The sequence below is a fragment of the Pseudorca crassidens genome, chromosome X (assembly GCF_039906515.1).
Source record: "Pseudorca crassidens isolate mPseCra1 chromosome X, mPseCra1.hap1, whole genome shotgun sequence".
In the NCBI taxonomy this organism is placed as follows: Eukaryota; Metazoa; Chordata; class Mammalia; order Artiodactyla; family Delphinidae; genus Pseudorca; species Pseudorca crassidens.
The window spans coordinates 70,248,481-70,262,282 of record NC_090317.1 but is presented as its reverse complement, the minus strand read 5'-3'; the positions used below and the strand labels follow the sequence as shown (position 1 = coordinate 70,262,282).

Here is a 13,802-nt window from a genome sequence, read left to right as displayed (position 1 = left end):
GGGTACTAAAGTTTTTGCAAAATATACCAAAACCATAACACCTGAACTTCAGCAACCTCATGGCAAGGAATGCTTTTTCATCTCTAATAAGCTTCACCCTTTCATCCTCTGCTTTTCTGTCCTCCAGACCTCTCATTCATTGTCCTTACCTTCCTTTCCCCCTCCTATGTCCTCTCCAGTCCTTTTCCTTCTCCCTTGCCAAGCCCATTTCAATTTGTCCCTGGCCTTGTCCAAACAGGGCTCTGGCCCCACCTCTCCCTCTCCAGCATTCTGTTAACCCTCTCCCCTCCAGCTAGTCAGGACATTCACTGCTCCATGAGCCTGGAAGACCTCTATTCCCCTTTCCTTGAAGAACACATCACTGCTTGTCCCTCTCTTTCCTTCTTCCCCTCCCTCTTTTCTTCTCCTTTGTCACATTACCACCCCTCTCAACCACTCCATGAACTCCCTCCTTCACTTATTTCTAATGGTGGAAACCAGGGCCTCACTGTGATTTTCATGGAGTCTAGGTAGTTTTACCTTCTTGGTACCTTTTTCTCTATGATATTCATATACACATAAACGAATAATATTTTACATCTCTTTTGGTATAAGACAAAAATAATCTAGGACAGATTATTATGTATACATTGTTATTATTATAATATTCATTTTCTTCTGATTTTAAAACAAATCAGAACATCATTGTAGACTCTTAAAAGTGTAGTGGGGGCTTCCCTGGTGGCACAGTGGTTGAGAGTCTGCTTGCCGATGCAGGGGACACGGGTTCGTGCCCTGGTCCGGGAAGATCTCACGTGCCACGGAGTGGCTGGGCCCGTGAGCCATGGCCGCTGAGCCTGCGTGTCCGGAGCCTGTGCTCCGCAACGGGAGAGGCCACAACAGTGAGATGCCCGCATATCGCAAAAAAAAAAAAAAAAGTGTAGTGGCCCTAGGAACAGTGCATACTATACCCAAAGGATAAACCTGATCTGCTAATAACTCCCAACCAAATCCTCCACCTGGTACTTGAAGGGACAAGGCCATATCCTTAACTCCAATACCCTCAGAAGAAACACAGTGTTTAACATTTGTATTAACTTTATTTTAGAATGAACAAACATAAGGAAAAAGCTTAACTAATCATGTAATTTCCATAAAAGAGAGGAACATTCCAGAAAAGAAAATGCATACTTTAACCCCACTTTGCAGAAGTACATGGCACAATTTATGGATTTAGAGAAAATTGTTTTAACTATACCTCACTGATAAAAAATAATACAGCTGGGTTTCTGAGTAGATCACTATATCACATAAAATACAGGAGCCTATAAACAACAGTCAATAACAATAAATGTAGTTTTGCTACAAATGTTTTATTCTTATGCTAGTAGTTTCTCAAATTACAAATCAAGTGCATTTTAGTATAACTTGCTGCATTTCTATAACAAAGAGTTGAAGGCACAGTTAGTGCAAACAGAATAAAGCCCATTCACCAAGAAGGCTGGGGAACAGAGGCACGCTTTGCTTTTTCCAGGAAAAAAAAAATCTCCAAACACATATATCTCAGTTACCAGTTCTGGTAATTTTTCATGGCTAGAAACTAACAGCAACCTGACAAAAGCCATGAATTCACAATACCAAAGTTTACATATGCTTAGAGAATTCACTGCCTTCTACATTTCTTTAAAAAGTTTACACTACTGGAGTGCTAGATGGAATGCATTGTTAAACATATTTGGACAAAAAAAATTTTTTAAATAAATTAAATATATATTTGGACATAGTTTTATACTGAGAGTACCAGGAAGAGACAACACTTTAAGACTGTAAGTAACTTATGGTTAAGTTTTGGTTACTGTAAACACAGGCAGACTCTTAACCTGGGGGCCCACACACACCAACCTCCCTGCTTCAGCTATCAATATCTTCTTCCTGGGGGTCCAGGCTTTGGCCTTTAGCACCCTCAACAGCAGCCAACCCGTTCTCATGAGTGACTTTGTCATAAGCCAGCTCATTACATTCCCTGATCACCCCCTCTTGCTCGGTCTCAAGTGCTTTTCCTGTGAAATACAGCACAGCTCTAGGGATGACAAACGTGCGCAAACTGAGCAATGAAGACGTCTTCCTCATCTTCATCGGCATCCATACCCTACCGGAGAGCACTGAAGAAGTTGAAGAAGGACTCTCGGGGAAATTCCTGGGTCACTGTGCGCAACAGTCCCCAAAACCTGTGCCTCTGCTTCTTCAGGACCGTTTGCACAGTGACGTTCCTTCCCTCATTCCAGACTATCTTGCAGTCTATGCAATGCTCCACCGCAGATCCCCTAAACGGGTGGGGGTCAGAGTAATGGAGCTTAGACATGACCGTATAAGTTTTGGTCAGCACCTCATTTGTGAAGTAGTCGTTGGGTTCAAAGTGAAATTCCAGAGTGAAGGCGAGCGGCTCGTCGGGTTTTGAAAACTTGACTTTCACGTCTCGCAAGAGCTTCAGAATGGGCTCGTCATATTTCTGAATCAATGGAGAGATCTCCTCGACGTTCTTTAAAACTGTGAGCCAGAAATCAGGGATCCCTGTAGGCTCCTCTTTCTCTTCATCCACATTATGTCCCTCAATTCCTCCATACTCCCCAAACACCTCCTCCACATCCTTGAAATCTTCCTCGCAATATTACTCCAAGTCCTCATACTCCGGATTCTCCTCCAGACCCTGCATCTGAGCATTAGAATAATCTTCCACCTCATTATAATCATTGTCCTCGGCCTTGGACTTCACCTCACACTCCTCTTTCATGGGCTTGTAGAGTGCATTGATGATCTGGTGTCTCTTTTCCAATAAGGGCCAATAGATGCCAGCAAATTTCCTCTCGATGGAATGAAATTCCCTCAGGTACTTGACATCTAGGCCTGCGGATTTGGCCTGAAGATTTTTGAGAGCGTACACTCGGTGCTTAACTGACAGAGGCAGGCTCTCAGTAAAGCTCTCGTCTAAGGAGTACCCCATCAAGGCCTGTGGAGAGGATTCGGCTGCCACCGCGCCGATTAATGGGCCTTCTTCACCGGTTGCACCCTGTTCCCCAAGCCCTTCCATCATTAGCTTTTTCACAGGAAAAGACTCACCAAAGTGGAGTAGACGGCAGTTGGTTGAGACGTGGGCACCGGTGGGGGCTAAGATGGAGGCAGAAACGGAAGCGGTTGAGGCTGCTGCGGAAGCTGGACTGAGGGGGAGGAAGCAGAAGAGGGGCAGGCGGGTACAATACTGGAGCAAGCCTAAGGCTGCAGCCAGAGCAGCCCACTAAATGACCTTTCTCACTAGCTGCCTAAGCAAAAGGAGGAGGTGCCTCAAGCCCATTTCTCAGAGGATGACCCTCTAAACTTGTTTTGCTTCAAAGCTCACCTTATTTGCTAGGTAGCTGTGATTGACAAGCTCTTGTCCAATGAACGACTAGATCCATCACATTTCCAGCCCCCCCCCCCCCCCCCCCCCCGCTTCCCAGCGGTAAGGCTCCAAAATTTCTAGACTGGAGGGGTTGAGAACAATCTAGTAGAGGAGGAGCAGATTGAGACTAACCTAAATCTTAAGTAAACCTGAGAAAACTTTATCTTAGAAAACCAAAAAGTACAGGCTAGGGGAGTTGTTAAGAGTCCTGAAACGTGACTTCCAAGTCTCTCTTATATGGAAAATTAATAGATCTAATACGGATGACCACTAATTGAGTGTTGTTCGATAATCTTTTCTAAAATGTACATGCTTTCTTTTTATCCCATGTTTAACGAGTATTACAGTTAAAAAAATTCCAAAAGAGCTCAAGGTTGCAGCTATAATGTCAACTGATTACAAAAACAAACAAACAATAGGAATGTCTTTAGCCCATTGAGATTATTACATTATTTTATCTCCTACTGTAAGGACACATGTGCAGGGCGGGAGGGGGGAGAGTCTTTTATATTCAAATACACAAAGAAGAGAGAAGGGGGTAAAACATTAAAATATTAACAATGAAGATCTTTAAGCAATGTTGACTCCCCAGAGGTTTCTTTTATTTTCTAATTTTGGATTTTCAGAATCTCTATGAAGAGTGTACATTCTTTTAAAGTTGTATCAACTCTGATAACATTTACTAGGGAAGAGTGAGATGAGATGGAATGGGGGTAAAGGAGGGCCTATGGTGACCAGTGCCCACAATTATATGTATGACTAGTTAACACTTAACACCTGAATTATCAGTATCCCAGAATACTGCTGCTGAATTGCAAATTTCCCTCCCTCCATGCTGGCTGTTTTGGAGGTAAAACAAAAAGATACTCAAATGTGAAGTAATATTCCTAAAAGCAAAACATTTGCCTTGAAATTCTGAATAAATTGGAAATATTCAATGACTTGGCACTAGGGAAAAAGTTAAAGACATAAAAATGTATTAACAAGATGGAATAAATTTCCTACGGTAGGGAAACCAACTAGTTTTTTCTTGTCCATACTTCAATACTGATCACATATAATTTAAAAATTTTGATTTTTAAAGTGTTTGTTATTATATTCCAAATTTAACAGTTAACTGTTTTTTGTGTCATAATCGCAGAAATAATCATAGAGTGTTAGTGTATTTCTTTCCAGGTTTTTAGATGTGTGTGTGTGTGTGTGTGTGTGTGTGTGTGTGTGTTTTAATTTAGAAAACTGTAAACACTGTATTATTGCAGTGCTTCTTCTCACTCTACCACACAACCTCCCTTTTAGATGATAGGTTTCTAAGGATGGATGACTGGTTGTTTTATAGTTGATGTGGTGCCTGTGCTACTTTCCACTCCAAATTTCCATTTAAAAATCTTTCTTGATAATAATGAGGGAAAAAAAGAGGACAGGAAGAGGAGAAGAAATGGGAGTAGAAGGAGGAGAAAGAAAACAGGGAAGAAATTCTTCTCATTGGGCTAAAAGACCTATGGTAGAGAGTCACAAAAATTGGAAGTTCCCAGAAGGTGCTTTGTGTAGAGGATGGAGCAAGGAGCTTAAGTAGAAAGTAAAGAAGAGATGTTCCTTCCCTCAGTAAATATTATGTAAATATTTAACCACTACAATTTGTCTGTGTGTGCCTGTGTTTGATTAAAACATATTTCATTTAAAATAGACTGAAGGTAGAAGGCTCAAATAACATGAAGTTTCAGTCTCATATGTCAGTCCCATAGTTCTATAATTATGAATCCTACATTGCTTGTTTTTTTTAATTCTATAATTAGAAAATTATTTTTCCTCTTCTGATAAATATAATACAAGCTCATTTTAGAAAATTTGGAAAGAAACTTGTGGTAGGTAATAAAACCACTAGCAATCTCACCATTCTGAGAGAACTAATGTGAATATATTGATGCCTCCCCTTCTTTTCCTCTTTGGGTGTTAATAACAAATAGAGATTTTGAAAAATTGAGATCACATAGTATTGACTCTTCCATACCTGCCATTTTTCCCCTTTTAGTTTCCTATTAAAAGGATCTTCCCATGTCAATAAATAGTCTTCAGAATTACCATTTTAAAGATTATTCACTGATATTTAAGTGATTTGAATAATTTAATAATAATAAATGAATAAAAAGATAGATTCATTCATGTGACTTGCTTGCAAATTTTGCTTTATAGCCATATAAGAAGTCTTCAAACCAAAAGGAAAATACCTGATTACATTACACAAAATTAAACATTGCCATGAAGTATCCAATATATACTAGGAACCCAAATTTGTTTTCTTTTTCCTAATCTCTCCTTTGATCTAGCTATCTATGTACACACACACACACCACACACACACACACCTCTAACTTGCATAGACAAAGTGTAAAAGGTGACAAAGACTCTCTTTGACCAAACTTTAGACAGTTTCCTCTAAGCCCTCTTTTGACTAGCCCTTTTCAAAAATTTCCTCAAGCTTACCTGGTTTGATTTTAGTAAGAATCCTGCTAAGCCAGTTTAAAGAGAACCCCCCTAGTCTTGATATCTGATCAAATTCCTCACCCCCCACCATCCCCCAGGTGATAGCTGATCACCCTGGCCTGTCTTCAGCAAGAATCATTTTAGATCAGTTTAGCAAGAATTACCCCTATCCTTGATGTCTTCTGTTAGTAATTTTCCATCCACTTATCCCTCCAACCTGCTCCTTGGCTATAAATCCTCACTCTTTCTTGTACTTGGAGTTGAGCCAGATCTCTCTCCCCTATTGTAACAGTCTTAATACCTATCACAATAGTCCTGAATAAAGTCTTCCTTACCATTTTAATGAGTGTCAGATTAATTTTTCTTTAACAAAGGTTAAATAACACAGAGCCAATAGTTGCTACACCTGGAGTTGTGGAATTTGGAGTAATTTCAATGCTTTGTTTTTCTATTCGTTTATTAGTATTTCCTAACTATATTTTCACAATTCATACTCAATTTGCATAATCAGAGACATGAATAAATGAATGAATTAGAGGAGAATAAAGAAGAAGCCCAAGTCTTTCCAATAGTAAACAACTCATCTCCCTGCAGAAAGAGCTCAACTCACCAGAGAGATTCAGGTAGTTTGACCACAGTAAAATAATCTGCTACTTTCAGTGTCTTCTGTCCATAGCAGGCCCCAGTTAGCTTCCACTTTTTCTTTGACTATATGGCTTAAGTATCTTGCACACCCTAAGCATTTCAAAACACTCGCTGCCCATCATCTAATTTCTAGATAACAAGTAGACTAAAATTTTTGGACGTCTATCATCCTAGAAATGTTACCAGCTGGCTTCAACTTTGAGAAAGGAAACTGGTTTTCAGAGAATTAAGAAGGCTAAGACATATATTCTCATGATATCCAAGTGCAATGACAGAAACATAAATAACACTATTGAATTATTTCTGTTTAAACTTACAGTTCTAGTTGCAATGACTAAGAAAATTTTTTATTTGGCATGAAGTAACAATTCAATAACTACTGCTCTTTCCTTGAAAAAGTTTTTTCCCCTAAATTCCCATAAGGACAAATATAAATTACCAATCCTCAAAGAGTGCAGGTTGCTTTAGCTTATCTTTCATTTAACTATGGAAAATTATGCCTCTTTTATAAATATCATGGAACTTTAATTAGCTGACAATAAAAGTCCTACATAGCCCTATAATATTTCTAATTTTAAAAGAATGGAATAAAATCAGAAAAACTGGTTGACAAGTATTGGATGCACACTTTCTGGCAGTTTATTTTTTATCTATCTATTTATGTCTGTCTGTCTATCTATCTATCTAGACACACCCTTTAGCTGTGTGGCACATGAAAGTAGATACTCCAAACACGGGGCAAATTAAATCACATGGATCTATTTCAAGATATTAAGTTTAGAGAAATTAATCCATGGGTTTCCAAAAAAAACAAAATCTCTAGTGAATTGACTAAATTGCCTTCTGATGACAACATAGCTGATACAAATATGCCCCCCTTGGGGCTTCCCTGGTGGCTCAGTGGTTGAGAGTCCGCCTGCCGATGCAGGGGACGCGGGTTCGTGCCCCGGTCCGGGAAGATCCCACATGCCATGGAGCGGCTGGGCCCGTGAGCCATGGCTGCTGAGCCTGTGCGTCTGGGGCCTGTGCTCCGCAATGGGAGAGGCCACAGCAGTGAGAGGCCTGCGTACCGCAAAAAAAAAACAACAAAAAACCCCCACAAATATGCCCCCCTTGGAATCTGCATAAGAGAATGAAGGAAATGGAAAGTCAATAAGGCCCTAGGTTTGACTTCTTTATGCATAGATGTCAAGTGCTTTCACTGGGCTTTTAAATCCCCAGTATACTCATACCAACTCACCACCAAAAACAACTATCCCACTAATTGACCTCCCAATAAAATCCTGTATAAAATAAACAAATGGACATTTGTTTCCACAAAGTCACACCAGTCTTACATCTTACATAGATTATGTTTAATGGATGTTCCTATTATTAAACACATACGAATAAAAAATGAAAACTCTATTACTTACAAATTTAGCTAATTTTTCATGTTATAACTTCCCTGTCCTTTATGGCCTTACTATCATTTAAACTCAAAATGAACTTTTCGAAAATAAAAGACCATTTATTTCTAACTTACAGATAGAAACTACTTATTTTTCCAAAAGCACCCCCAATCTTTTACAAAGTGTGTTTTATAAATGCCATTTTGTTTGGAGCTTGAGAATTTTATTGTAAAATCTTCACAGCATATTTTCTCCTTTAGCTTCTCCACCTGGAAAATGATGCCTTGGGTCATAAGGTCAATCAGTAGTAATATTGGAAATAAATCACTGATCTCCTGAGTCCCTTCCTATGTTCTATCTAGACAAGTTAAATTTATAAAAATCATCTAGGAAAATTTATCAAAATAATTCCAACAACAGGAAAAATTGCTACATAGCATAAATCTGAGAAAAGAAAAGCAGCTAGTGACACCAGGAGTTGGTCTGGCACACAAGTAGTTCTTGGTGCTCTCCTGTTGAATATAAATAATCTTACACCACCAGCATAAGAGAACACTACTCTGTGACCATAATGTACCAAGATAAAAAGGACACGACTTAGTAATAGTGTCAGAACACAGAAAAATACATGGACACATGGACATTTTCCAAAGTACAAAAATGACCAAACATGCCCCTATCCTGGCCAACATGAGTAAATGATGCTACTTTACCAATTAGTTTTTGCCTCATTTTAATCGCCCTTATTTTTAGATAACACATTTTAAAAGTATGAAGTCATAGAACTGCCTCCACCTCTTGACATCACCCAATCCAGAGTAAAGTCTAGCTTGCTTAAATCTTCTACCTAATCACCTAAAACAAATGCAAATCCTATAATAAATCCTTTTGAACATCCACTGTATGGGGTTGTTCAAGACAACTCAGACTTTTGCTACTGATCATAGGACTCAGCATATAGTCATAGTGACAGCCAAAATGTATTATAGTAAAGGATACAAATCAAAATCAGCAAAGGGAATAGGCCTATGGGTCAAAGGCTAGAGACCAAGAGCTTCCAAGAGTCTTTTTTGAGAGATGTCTCACCATATGCACTTAATTTCTCCAGTAATGAATTTCTCCAGCAGTGAGCTGGGAAGCTCACTAGAGACTGAGTGACCAAGGTTTTTATTGGAGGTTTGTCATGTAGGCCCCTAATGTGGCCTCCCATAAGGGGACTTTCTGCCCCAGTCTGGTCCAATTAGTTCAGTTTAGTCCTTGGTTTTTTAAGAAGACTGTCTGAAGGTGATCAGTTCCAAACAGTTTTGCTTGTCCATGACACCAGATCATCTGCTTTGTGAATGTGAAGGACATCTGGAGGTGCTCTGCATGGAAAATGCAGCAGGATACTCCCTGCTGTCTCATAGTCAGCATGGTCAGGTGTGAACTTAGGCTTCATAGTCAGTTTGAATTCAAAACACTCTGAGCAACTTAGAAGATAACATTGGTGCTTTTATTGATGGGAGGGAAGGTTTCAGGTACAGCTCTGAAAAACAAAGGTCTCTAATTTCTTATCCATCCACCCATCCCCAACCCCACTCTCATGTTTCCCTGGGTACCTGTTTTTTTTTTCTTAGTTATTATAAAGTCAGTGTGTCTTATTCAGTAATCATAATTTACATTTCTCCCATATTTTCGTCTCATCCAAACCATTTCACCTGGATGAGTTTTATGAAAGAAGGACCAAAACATTTTCACAGAAAAACAATTTTACATGACTTAACCAGATCATGTTCTGACCAAATCCCTAATTTTCAAAAAATTTCAAAGTGTGTTTATATAATGTTTAATCAATTTGTCCTGATCATTTATCCAGTGAGAAGCCACAAAAAGAGCAATGCCATTCTGGAGACATCTGTATTGAATAAACAAAGTACTTTACTAAGGTGTGAGTACCAAGAGAAAGGTGAGGGAAGTAGAGTCAGGCTACCAGTCGACTGTTGCAAAGTGCAACTAATCCAGAAAGTCAAACACTGCAAGCCATCAACATCCAGCTGTGGATTAAAAATGTTGCCTACCATATAAGTAAACAAAAGATGTTGCAGCCATCAAGCCATCAGCACTGCAGCCACCTACTATACCCAGAGGGGATTCAGGATGGAGAAAAGCAGGATACTGGCCCTAGGTAGTTAAGATGCATAGCAAAGGAATGATTTCAATGAGCCCAAACTCCTGCATCTTCCCATATATAGAAGAGCACTAAATTCATGAACTTGAGATGTCTGGTTTTCTTTAATTAACAGTCATCTGTTGATGTTCTGACTACCTGGTTTTTGTTGCAAAAAACCCCTATACATCCTGGCTCCTCCCTTACCTTTTCAGAGCAGTCCCTCAGAGCTATCTGAGAGGCTGTCTTCTGGGCTTAAGCCCTCAGTTTTGTCTGCCAAAAAACCCCCATAATTCTCAATTTTTAGGTTATGCATTTTTTCAGTCGACACAACCATCTCCACTAAAGGGTCAAATGTCCGATCTGTCATGAGTAGGTAGAGGAGTCACAGTCCTGTGCTATGCATTCCTCCAACTTGCAGCTTTCAACTTTAATAACAAGTTAAGAATGCAATTATTTGTGTGTGTGTGATAAGAACATACCTCAATAAAGTGGTTTCTTTTAAAAATGCAACTAGTCTCTGTGTAAGAAATGAAGAGTCATTCAATAGCTCAATTTTAGGAGGTCACATTAGACGATAAGCCCTTTTCTATGGGCATTTTTATATTACCCAAATGGTCCACCCAACATCCAGGATATTTTAATAGTTGATGGTCCCACAGAGGGGTGTTCTAAATCTGCAACAGTATCAGAGTCTGTGCTCTCCTTGAGTGGAGCAATTTCATCCAGTTTTAGTTCATCATAGTTAATGCTGAGACTGAAGCAGTTCACACCAAAAAATATTAGGTTTCAGATATAGAGTTAAGTACAGGCAATTAGCATTTGTGAATTCAGGATTCCAACCAAGCAAGAGACTTTTCTTTGGCATCAGAAAACAAGCTGTGTTGCAGGACCACAGAGTTGTGTTCCAAGTTCAAGGGTCAAGCAAAGCCTTGCAAAGCCCTTTTTATCTTGTCAGGCTTAGAATCCAAATTGACCTCAAAAGTGCACACATCAGGACAAAATTTCAACAGACTCTAATGGTCAGACATTTGATTTCCACAAGGGCTTATTAGCTGACTAAAAACTCATTTTTAGAAAAATATAGAGGAACAAGGATAAGAGTGACATTGAAACATCCCTTCAAAAACCGTTAAAATAAGAAGAAAGTAGAGTGAGATATATAAATTGTTGAAAGAAAAAAGTCACCCCAAATCCACCAACCTAGAACTTTGTTAGCAAAATTAACATTCAAAAATGAAGAAGAAATACTTTTCTCAGGCAAACAAAAATGGAGGGACTTTGTCACCAGTAAACTTGCCTTGCAATAAAAGCTAGAAAACATTCTCCAGAGAGAATGAAAATGATATAGCTCAGTAACCTGCCCTATATAAAGATAGAGTGTTCAAGAAGGAATAAATAAAGGTGAAATAAAACCATTTGTTTTTCTTATTATTAATTGATTTAACAGATAACAGTTTGTTTAAAATAATAATAGCTATAATATATTGGGTGATTATAGCTTATGAAAAAGTGAAATGAATAACAGCATAATAAAGAATGATAGGGAAGAATTGGAACACTGTTACATAGTACCTGAACTATCTATGAAACAGTATAATGTTATTTGAACATAGACCTAAATTAGTTGTAAATGTATATTGTAAACTCTATGGCAAACACTAAATTAAAATAAATAGAATTATAATAGATATATTGAAAGGAGAGAATATGGAATCACATTACAAGCCCAATTAAACCACATAAGGTTAAAGGTGAGTGGAAGACAAAGAAAAAACAGAAACAAAGAACAAGGAGAGTGAATAGAAAGCAGCTACATGTATGGTACATATTATTTCAACCATATCAATAACCACTTTATATATGAATTGTTTAAAAACACTCTCTTAGTCTTTTTGGATTACTATAAGAAAAGTAGGGACTTCCCTGGTGGTCCAATGGTAAAGAATCCGCCTTACAATGCAAGGAACGCAGGTTCAATACCTGGTCAGGGAACTGAGATCCCACACTCAGTGGGGCAACTAAGCCCACGTGCCACAACTACTGAGGTCGTGCGCCTCAATGAGAGAGCTGGCATGGCACAAACTACAGAGCCCACACACTCTGGAGCCCACATACCACAACTAGAGAGAGAAACCCACACACCACAACTAAAGAGAAGCCTGCACGCCACAATGAAAGGTCTCACATGCCTCAGCAAAGATCCCACGTGCTGCAACTAAGACCCAGAGCAGCCAAAAAAATAAATATATTTTTTTAAAAACATCCATTGATAGTTCTTAATTCAATCTTAACAAAAAAAAAAAGAGAAAAGTACCATAAACTGGGTGGATTATAAAAACAAACATTTATTTCTCACAGTTGTGGAGGCTGTAATTCCAAGATCATGGTACTGGAAGATTTGGTGTCTGGCGAGAGCATGCTTCCTGGTCCATAGGTGGACATCTTTTCACTGTAACCTCATGTGGTGGAAGGGACAACTGACTTTTCTCAGACCACCTTTATAAGGGCACTAATTTAATTCATGAGGGCTCTGCAATACCAAACAAAATCCCAGCAAGTTATATTGTGGATATTGACAAACTTATTCTAATATTGATATGAAATGACAAAATAGACAACACAGTGCTGAAAAAGAACGAAGTTGGATAATGGATATTGCCCATCTTTAAAATATGAGATAAAGCTACAGGTAACAATTTCTGTAAAAAATGCCATTGAGATTTTGATGGGGATTATACTGAATCTGTAGATTGCTTTGGGTTGTATAGACACTTAAACAATATTAAGTCTTCCATTCCATGAACACAGGATGTATTTCCATTTCTTTGTGTCTTCTTTAATTACTTTCAGCAATGTTTTATAATTTTCAGCATACAAATTTTCTCCTCCTTTGTTAAGTTTATTTCTAAGTATTTTATTCCTTTTGGTGCTACTGTAAATGAGATTGTTGTCTCAATTTCCTTTTCAGAAAGTTTCTTATTAGTACATAGAAACACAACCAATTTTATGTTAATTTTGCATCTTCAACTTTGCTAAACATTTTATTAGTTTTATCAATTTTTTTGTGGAGTCTAGGGTTTTCTACATAAAATCACATCATCTGCAAACATAATTTTTACTTCCTCCTTTGCAATTTCATTGCCTTTGCTTTCTTTTTCTTGTCTAATTGCTTGGGCTAGAACTTCCAATACTATTTTGAATAGGAGTGATGAGAAAAGGAACACTCTTTCCTTGTACCAGATCTCAGAGGAAAAACTTTTAAGTTTTTCCCTGTTGAGTTTGATATTAGCTGTGGGCTTGTTATATATGGCTTTTATTATGTTGAGATACGTTTTCTCTATACCCAGTTTGTTGAGAGTTTTTATTATGAATGGATATTGAATTTTGCCAAATACTTTTGCTGCATTTGTTGAGATATCATGTGATTTTTATCCTTCATTTTGTTAATGTTGTGTATTGTGTTAACTGATTTCCTTATGTTGAACCCTCCTTGCATCCCAGAGATAAATCCTACTTGACTGTGGTGTGTGATCCTTTTAATGTGCTACTGAATTTGGTTTGCTAGTACTTTGTTGAGGATTTGTACATCTATGTTCATCACAGTTATTGGTCTGTAGTTTTACTTTCTTGTAATGTCTTTGTCTGGCTTTGGTGTCAGGGCAATGCTGGCCTTGTAAAATGAGCTTGAAAATGTTCCCTCATTTTCAATTTCTGGAATAAT

General features: G+C 38.3%; 1 pseudogene; it reads right to left on the bottom strand.

Annotated features, from left to right (window-relative positions):
* Positions 1-1,155: 1,155 nt before the first annotated feature.
* LOC137216875 (nucleosome assembly protein 1-like 2) lies at positions 1,156-3,349 on the bottom strand (annotated as a pseudogene).
* Between the last annotated feature and the right edge of the window lie 10,453 nt (positions 3,350-13,802).